This window comes from Phyllobates terribilis, unplaced genomic scaffold, assembly GCF_046119375.1.
Source record: "Phyllobates terribilis strain yellow unplaced genomic scaffold, ASM4611937v1 Scaffold_11__3_contigs__length_659146591, whole genome shotgun sequence".
Classification (NCBI taxonomy): Eukaryota; Metazoa; Chordata; class Amphibia; order Anura; family Dendrobatidae; genus Phyllobates; species Phyllobates terribilis.
The window spans coordinates 582,633,916-582,642,796 of NW_027362771.1; positions in this window are offsets into that span (position 1 = coordinate 582,633,916).

Genomic DNA, 8,881 nt, shown 5'->3' on the forward strand with positions numbered 1-8,881 from the left:
AAAGGTTGTTGGTTGGATAGCGGATAATGCTTCCAGTCACTTAGCCACCACCACCACCACCACCCTGTCTTCCTCACAGTCAAGTCTCAGTAGCTGTGAGTCTGGATCGCATATTCATCACCCTGATCCTCCTTCCTCCCACCATGCCAAGTGCCCGGTGACAAATGATCCCACACTTATACACTCTGAAGAGCTGTTCACTCTTCCATTTATAGATTCGGGCGTCTCACCCGGTCCACTTGAAGCGAGGCAAGAGGAGATCGCATGTAGCGATGCCCAAATATTTGAGCAGCCACGGTCACACGAAGGCAATGGTGGGAAAGTGTCACAAGAGGTGGACGATGATGAGACACAATTGCCAGAAAGTCAGGAGGAGGACCAGGGTGCGGAAGTGGAAGACGAGGTGGTGGATGATATAGTAAATGACCCAACCTGGCAGGAGGACATGCAGAGCGAGGACAGCAGCACACAGGGGGAGGGAGGCAGAGCACCCCAAGAGGCAGGAAGAAGCAGTGTGGTGGCCGCAGACAGAAGGCAGGCAACCGTTCCCTGTAACACCAACGCAAAGGAAGTTGCCAGTACAACTGTTAGGTCTTCCCCAGTCTGGTTGTTTTTTAAAGACTCTGCCGATAACCCCAAAAAGTCCATTTGCACCACCTGCCAGACCAGCATCAGCAGGGGTGGCAAAACTAGCAGCCTGACCACCACCAGCATGATCAGGCACATGGCAGCGAAGCACCCGACTTTGTGGGCCGAACCCCAGGGTCCAGGAACAGTGTCTGTGGGTGGCACCATTGCTTCTTCCGCTGTTGTGCATGCAAGCCAATCCCCTGTCCATGGTGCATGCGAAGATGCCTCCTGCCCTGCACCAGTCTCCAGTAGCAGCATCAGGAAACACGTCCACGTCCTTGTCCCAGCGCAGTGTTCAGTTGTCCATACCCCAGTCCTTGGAACGCAAATATGCGGCCAACGCCCCACAGGCCACACTACTAAATTCTCACATTTCACGACTGCTTGCGCTCGAAATGTTGCCTTTTAGGATCGTGGAGACGGAAGCATTTCACAACCTGATTGCGGCGGCTGTCCCTCGGTACTCGGTCCCCAGCCGCCACTATTTCTCCCGGTGTGCCGTCCCCGTATTACACAACCACGTGTCCCAAAACATTAGCCGTGCCCTCAACAACGCAGTTACCGGGAAAATCCACCTAACCACGGACACGTGGACAAGTGCTTGAGGGCAGGGACGGTACATCTCGCTGACGGCACACTGGGTTAACATAGTGGAAGCCGGGACCCAGTTGGACCTTGGGACGGAACACGTCCTCTCGACGCCAAGGATTGCGGGCCCTAGGTCAATCAGGGTTGCCCCCACGGTCTACAGCTACTGCACCTCAGCCTCCTCCTCCTCCTCTTCAGCCTTCATCTCCGAAATGACCACATCAGTCACAAGCTGGAAGCACTGCAGCACTGCCTCAGCCAAGCGGCAACAGGCTGTGCTGACAAACCACACAATGCTGAAGAGTTGTGGATAGCTCTGAAAGAGCAGGCAGATCTGTGGCTCACACCGCTGAACCTACTGCCAGGAATGGCCGTGTGTGACAATGGCCGGAACCCGGTGGTGGCTCTGAGGCGAGGCGAGCTCACAAACGTACCATGCCTGGCCCATGTGCTTAACCTCGTGGTTCAGCGGTTTCTCAAATCTTACCCGGAGCTGCCGGATCTGCTTGTTAAAGTACGCTGCCTATGTGCCCATTTTAGAAAGTCACCTACAGCTTCATTGCCCTTGCCGTATTTCAGCAGCGTTTGCAGCTTCCGGCTCACAGACTGGTGTGTGATGTCCCCACACGTTGGAACTCTACACTGCAGATGTTGGGAAGGATTTGTGAGCAGAAGATGGCAGTTGTTGAGTACCAGCATCAACAAGGCCATCGGTATTCAGTTCAGACTCCACACATAAGACCTCAGGAGTGGACATGGATGTCAGACATATGTACCATCCTCCAAAACTTTGAGGACTCCACCAAGATGGTGAGCGGCGATGATGCCATAATTAACGTCACCATCCCGCTTCTCTTTCTTCTGAAATGCTCTCTGCTCACAATCAGAGAGGATGCATTGCAGGCGGAGCACGATGAGATGGAGCAAGGAACCATACAGGGTGATTACACACAGCTCAGCTTCATCTCGTCCCAACATGGGTTGGGGGACAATGAGGAAGAGGTAAAGGAGGAAGTGCAGGAGCTAGTTTCATGCGCTATAGATGGTACTACCTGCACAGCTGTCATACTGTCTGTTTAGCGTGGATGGCAAGAGGACAGAGAGGAGGAGGAGAGCATGGTCAGTCATCCTCTTGGTGAGGACACTGAAGTCTTGCCTGTTAGTAGTCTGTCACGCATGGCTGAGTTTATGTTACGCTGCCTTTCCCATGACCCTCGCGTTCTCAAAATTGTGGGTGACAGTCATTACTGGTTGGTGACACTTCTAGACTCACGCTACAAGGAGAACTTTATATCTCTTATTCCTGAGGCGGACAGGTCTGCAAAAATGGGGCTGTACCAGAAGGCCCTTGTTGCAGAACTATTAAAAAAATTCCAATCTGAAAACGCTGGCGGCAGAGGTCATACTTCGTTGGACAACCAAGGAGTACAGGCGAGAGAGACACAACTTCAATCCAGCAGAGGCAGGGGAACACTGTCAAATTTCTGGAAGAATTTTCTCAGCCCCTCCCATCGCACAAGCCCTGAGGCGCGGGGTACTCTCACAAGGAGTGCAAAGTTTGGGAAGATGCTGAGCGAGTACCTTGCCGACCGTACCAACGTCCTCCGTGATTCCTCTGTGCCTTATAATTATTGGGTATCCAAGCTGGATACGTGGAATGAACTGTCTCTCTATGCTTGGAGGTCCTCGCCTGTCCTGCCGCCAGCGTTTTATCAGAGCAGGTTTTTAGTGCCGCTGGTTGAATTATAACTGATAAGCGCATCCGCCTGTCAACTGAAAATGCTGACAGGCTGACTCTTATAAAAATGAACAAGAGCTGGATTGGGCCAGACTTCTCAATGCCACCGAATGATAGCAGCGTAACATAAACTTAAATCCAGTGTCTTTTCTTGGGAGGTGTATTCCCATGCACCTTTTCACACCCAGACATGGGTATACGCTTCCTGATTTTGGCTATTTGCTCTTGTCCTCCTCCTTCTCCTCATCCTCCACCACCATATCACCAGGGTGACCGTGGTCCGTGATGCAACACCCAAATTTTTTTAAAGGGTGTTTATGATGCCCGTAAAAAAAAAATGTATACAGTATGTTCATGTATACCCCCCAGGAGTAAATGTTTGTCAGCCCATACACTTAGTGCATGGGCATTACAAGTATAGGAGGCCAGCTCCTTTTTAATGGGAACATTTTTTTATGAGGCCCTCCTCCACGTCTCTTCCAAGGGGCATTGGAGTGCCTCCAAATTTTTGGCAGCCCTTGCTTAAACTGCATAGGCAAACACTATGGGAGACCCACTTCCTAATAATGGGAACATTTTTTTATGAGACCCTCCTCCACATCTCTTCCAAGGGGCATTCGAGTGCCTCACAATTTTTGGCAACCCTTGCATTCACTGCATAGGTAAATACAATGGAAGACCCACTTCCTAATAATGGGAACATTGTTTTCAGGAGGCCCTCTGACCTCCACGTCTCTTCCAAGGGGCATTGGAGTGCCTCCAAATTTTTGGCAACCCTTGCATTCACTACATAGGCAAACACAATGGGAGACCCACTTCCTAATAATGGGAACATTGTTTTCAGGAGGCCCTCCTCTAAGTCTCTTCAAAGTGGTATTGGAGTGCATCCAAATTTTCAAAGTGGTATTGGGGTGCGTCCAAATTTTGGGCAGCCCTGACGCTCACTGCATACGCAATAACAGTATAGGAGACCCACTCTTTAGTAATGGGAACAATAAAACATAGCCGGCTGATGGCTCTCTAAGAATAGTGAGGGCCGACTGCTGGCCCTTTAAGAATAGTAAAGGCCGCCTGATGGCCCTATAAAAATAGGCTTTGTGACTTTCAGAGTCCCTCCTTCATAAATGAAACACAATGTGTCTGATGATATCTCACACACCACATGGCCAGATAAGATTATAAAATGTTAAAATGACATTTCCTGGTGAATGCATTTGTCACGGTTGAAAGCAATGCAAAAATGGAAAAAACACATCAAAAACGCTACGTGTGAATATAGGCCAAGGTGTGGAGGAGCATTTTTGTTTTTTGTTATTTAATTTTGCTTTATATACAAGTCATTACCCTGGAAAGGATGTTCCTTAACATATTTCCCAGGAAAATCCATTTTGGTTTCGTTTTGGTATGTTTAATTGTGAGTTCGCAAAAGTGGCATAATACCTCTGACAACGTTGTTGACAGAAGTGACCTGGGAGTCAGAAATGCTTCCAGGGGTCTTCTCCATGCTGTCCCCATGTCATTTGAGCACTGTTCCCATCGATTTGGGCAATTTTTAGGCCCTCTGTAGACTGCCGGGGGAGTCGCCTGAAAAATGATCGAGTTTCCCATAGACTGATATTGGGCTCGTTGCTCTGGTCGAGCACCCGAGTATTCCAATGTGCTCAACCCGAGCATCGAGCACCTGAGCATTTTAGTGCTCGCTCATTGTAACATACCTGGCGGCGTACTTGCATAGTGCACCATCTCCCACTTATGCAAGATCGCAATCTTAACCTTCAGTCCAGTTTGTAAGCCGTGCTCCTGTTCATACTGTGTGCATGCTCTGGTCTGACTGCTTAGGGCGGTGGCCTGGTTACTTCCTGTTTCTTATAGCTGCTGTGGGCACACTCCTAATGCGTCCCCAGCCTATTGCTGTGAGTCACTGGATATTTAAACCCACTCCACCTGTAGGAGATGCCTGAGCAACACTAATTTCAGTGTGCTCTTACTCTGAAGTTGCCAGGTCTTGTTTCTGTTTCTTGCCTGTCCCGCCTTTCTGGGGGCTGTATTCCCAGACCTGTTATCTGTGTCTTCTAGCCTGTTTCCGCCTTTCTGGGGGTCGTATGCCCAGACTTGCTCCTGTATCTCATTCAAGTGTCAGCTCCTGTCTGAACACTCTCCTAGCCTGTTTGTCCGCCTCTCTGGGGGCCGTATACCCAGACTCGCTCCTGTATCTTGTTGCAGTGTTAGTTCCTGTCTGAACACTCTCCTAGCCTGTTTGTCTCTATGTCCGTACCTTCCCTTTTCCTGCAGTCTCTGAACCTGCACCTAACTCCTACTCGTTGTTTCTGTACTTCTGTTGTGAGTTTAGAGTCCACTCGCTACTTCATTGCAAGTACCTTGTGTCTATCTGGTTCTGCTTGTCCCTTCCAGTCTGTTCAGTGTGAACAGAGCCCTGTCCTCTCTGCTCTGCCTTGTTCACCGCTCCGGCGGTTTCGCTCTGCTCTGCCTTGCTCACCGCTCCGGCGGCTCCTTCCTGCTCTGTCTTGTTCACCGCTCCGGCGGTTTCCCTCTGCCTTGCTCACCGCTCCGGCGGCTCCTTCCTGGTCTGCCTTGTTCACCGCTCCGGTTGTTTCACTCTGCTCTGCCCTGCTCACCGCTCCAACGGTTCCTTCCTGCTCTGCTTTGCTCACCGCTCCGGCGGCCCATCTCTGCTCTGCCTTGCTCACCGCTCCGGCAGTTCCTCTCTGCTCTGCCTTGCTCACCGCTCCGGCGGTTCCTCTCTGCTCTGCCTTGCTCACCGCTCTGGCGGTTCCTCTCTGCTCTGCCTTGCACACCGCTCCGGCGGTTCCTCTCTGCTCTGCCTTGCTCACCGCTCCGGCGGTTCCTCTCTGCTCTGCCTTGCTCACCGCTTTGGCGTTTCCTCTCTGCTCTGCCTTGCTCACCGCTCCGGCGATTCCTCTCTGCTCTGCCTTGTCCACCGCTCCAGCAGTTTCGCCCTGCTCTGCCTTGCTCACCGCTCCGGCGGTTGCTCCTGCTCTGCCTTGCTCACCGCTCCGGCGGTTTCGCCCTGCTCTGCCTTGCTCACCGCTCCGGCGGTATCTCTCTGCTCTGCTTTACCCACCGCTCCGGCGGTTCCTCTCTGCTCTGCTTGTCTACCGAATCTGCGGTTCTGTTCCTGAATCTCAGTCTGTACTAGACCCTATCCAGCCTTTTCTCCAACCTGCTAGTGCCTCCCTGTCGGCACTCCAGCCTTGCTTGCCAGTACCCCCCTATCTACATACCAGCCGTGCTTGCCAGTATCCTCCTGTTTGCACTCCAGCCGTGCCTGCCAATACCCACCTGTCTGTGTGCGAGCCTAACCTGCCTGTTCCTGTATTCCCCGGTGTGGGTCAACAGCCGTGTCCGGGGTCTGACCTGGAGTAGCACCTGGTCCCTCTGCCCGGTTCCTCCTTGATGCACGGAGTCGATTGAGCCGCCGTGCGACCTTGGTTGATACTTAGTTACTCCCCTCCAGGCACTCCTCGGTTCATGGTACAGTGGGATCACTAATCACGCATACGCCAGCCAGTCCGGGCGTGTGCATAACACTCATCACTAGATGTTGGTACTAAATTATTCAGTTTTAAATAAATTTTACTTGTGAAATGTTATTATACACCCCCTTTGAAAAATAAGATTTTAATCAATGTTTCACGGAACACAAGAACAATATACAACATTCTGACAATTCTGAGTTTCATAGAAATTTTTTTTACCCATAACACGATGACAGTACGGTTATTAATATAGCTTTCATTACAAAATCATCAGTTTTACTCAAATTAGTTGATGCACAAATGAGTACACCCCACATCAAAAACTCCTACATCTAGTATTGTGTATGACCTCCATGATTTTTAAGGACAGCAGTCTTCTAGACTTGGGATGAACAAGTTGACATTTTGTAAGATCTATCTTTTTCCATTCTCTAAGAACAAGCTCTCTTAGAGCCTGGATGTTGGATGGAGAGTGATAACAAGTTATCTCTTCACAATTCCCCATAGGTGTTCAGTTGGGATCAGATCAGGAGACACTTGGCCACTGAGTCACTTACACCCTGTTCTTCATCAGAAATCCAACAGATGTGTGTGTGGATGATTGTCATGTTGCTCGTCTACCAAGGGCACGGAGTGATGGCGGCATCTTCTCTGTCACTATAGAGCAGTACATCTGTGAATTCATGATCCCATTAATGACATGTAGCTCCCGACACCAGCAGCTCATGTGCCCCACATGAGGACACTGACACTTCCATTTCTCCCTGTAAGCACCGGGCATTTAGATAAATTAATTTAGAAAAATGCACGATGCCTACAGTGAGACCTGGTGGTGGCTGTGTCCTTATGTGAGCCTGCATGAGCTCCTAGTGCCAGTGAACTTTCTGTCATTGATGATATCATGAATTTTCATTGTGGTTCTCCTGATGAAGAAGCTGGTTCAACTTCGAAATGCGTTGAGAATAAACCACATGATCTAATCTCTTATTATGTCCTCTGGATTTCTTGAATTTAGCACAGCATCGCAGACTAGTACTCCTATCCACCAATTATGAATTCACAGATGACATCTTCACTTTCTGTGCCGGCGCCGTCCATGGAGTGGCCTGCCAGAAGTCCGTTTTAGTGTTTGGAGTTCCAGGGGGGAAGTCCAGGAGGAGAGAGATAGACAGAGATTTTCCAGCTACAAGGTTTGGGTCCCCGTTTTCAATGGGGTTTGGGGTTCAGGTACAAATTCAGGTACAGTTATGGTACTAATGTTCGGTCGGGTACCAGAATCCAGAATACCACGGGTCTGCTCATCCCTACTTGAGATACAGCAAATCCATTTGCACTTTTTTGTGTGCCACAATGGACTTTTTTAACTTGATCTCACACTTTCATAAAAAATGGGGTGTAACGGGTCTGGGAGGCGGAACCTCTGAGCTACTATACAAGGGGGCGGTCCTTGTAAGGGAGCGGGTGGCGACCAGGGAAGACAGGCAGGCAGTCACAGCAGGTGACCGGGACAGTCTCTGAGTGAACGGGCTGGAGGTCAAGGCAGCTCCGAGGCAAGGGTACGGAACCGTATGGCATATTGGCCCATGGTGAGACCTCCCTGACGGAGGCGTAGCAGTGATGATACGGATGAGGTCTTCCGTCCGGGTTCGTCGAAGACTTTCCGGAAAGCCGTGAGAAAGGCAGGCAAGTCGGACACCAGGGGGTCTCCTCTCTCCCATAGAGGATTTAGCCAGGCCAGGGCCTCCCCGGTGAGATGGGACATGATGAAGGCAATTTTGGCCCGGTCGGAGTTAAACTGGTGAGACAGGAGTTCAAAGTGCAGGGTGCACTGATTTATGAAGCCCCGAGCCTGGGCGGAGTCGCCTCCGAAGCGAGGAGGTGCAGAAAGCCGGGGTCCGGGGTAGGATACCATGGTATTAGTGGGCAGCGGAGCTGCTGGATTGCGAGTCATGGCACTGGCGGAGGTTGCTGGCGGAGCAGTCAGAGTGTCCAGGCGAGAATTGACATTCCGCAGGTGACCCAGGATGGACTCCTGTTGGGACCTCTGACAGTTCATGACACAGGTCCGAGAGCGAGGGAGCTTGGGTGCCACCGGGTTCCATGGCCCGAGCAAACTGTAACGGGTCTGGGAGGCGGAACCTCTGAGCTACTATACAAGGGGGCGGTCCTTGTAAGGGAGCAGGTGGCGACCAGGGAAGACGGGCAGGCAGTCACAGCAGGTGACCGGGACAGTCTCTGAGTGAACGGGCTGGAGGTCACGGCAAGTGACCGGGGCAGTCTCTGGATGAACGGGCAGGAGATCACGGCAAGTGACCGGGGCAGTCTCTGGATGAACGGGCAGGAGGTCACGGCAAGTGACCGGGGCAGTCTCTGGATGAACGGGCAGGAGGTCACGGCAAGTGACCGG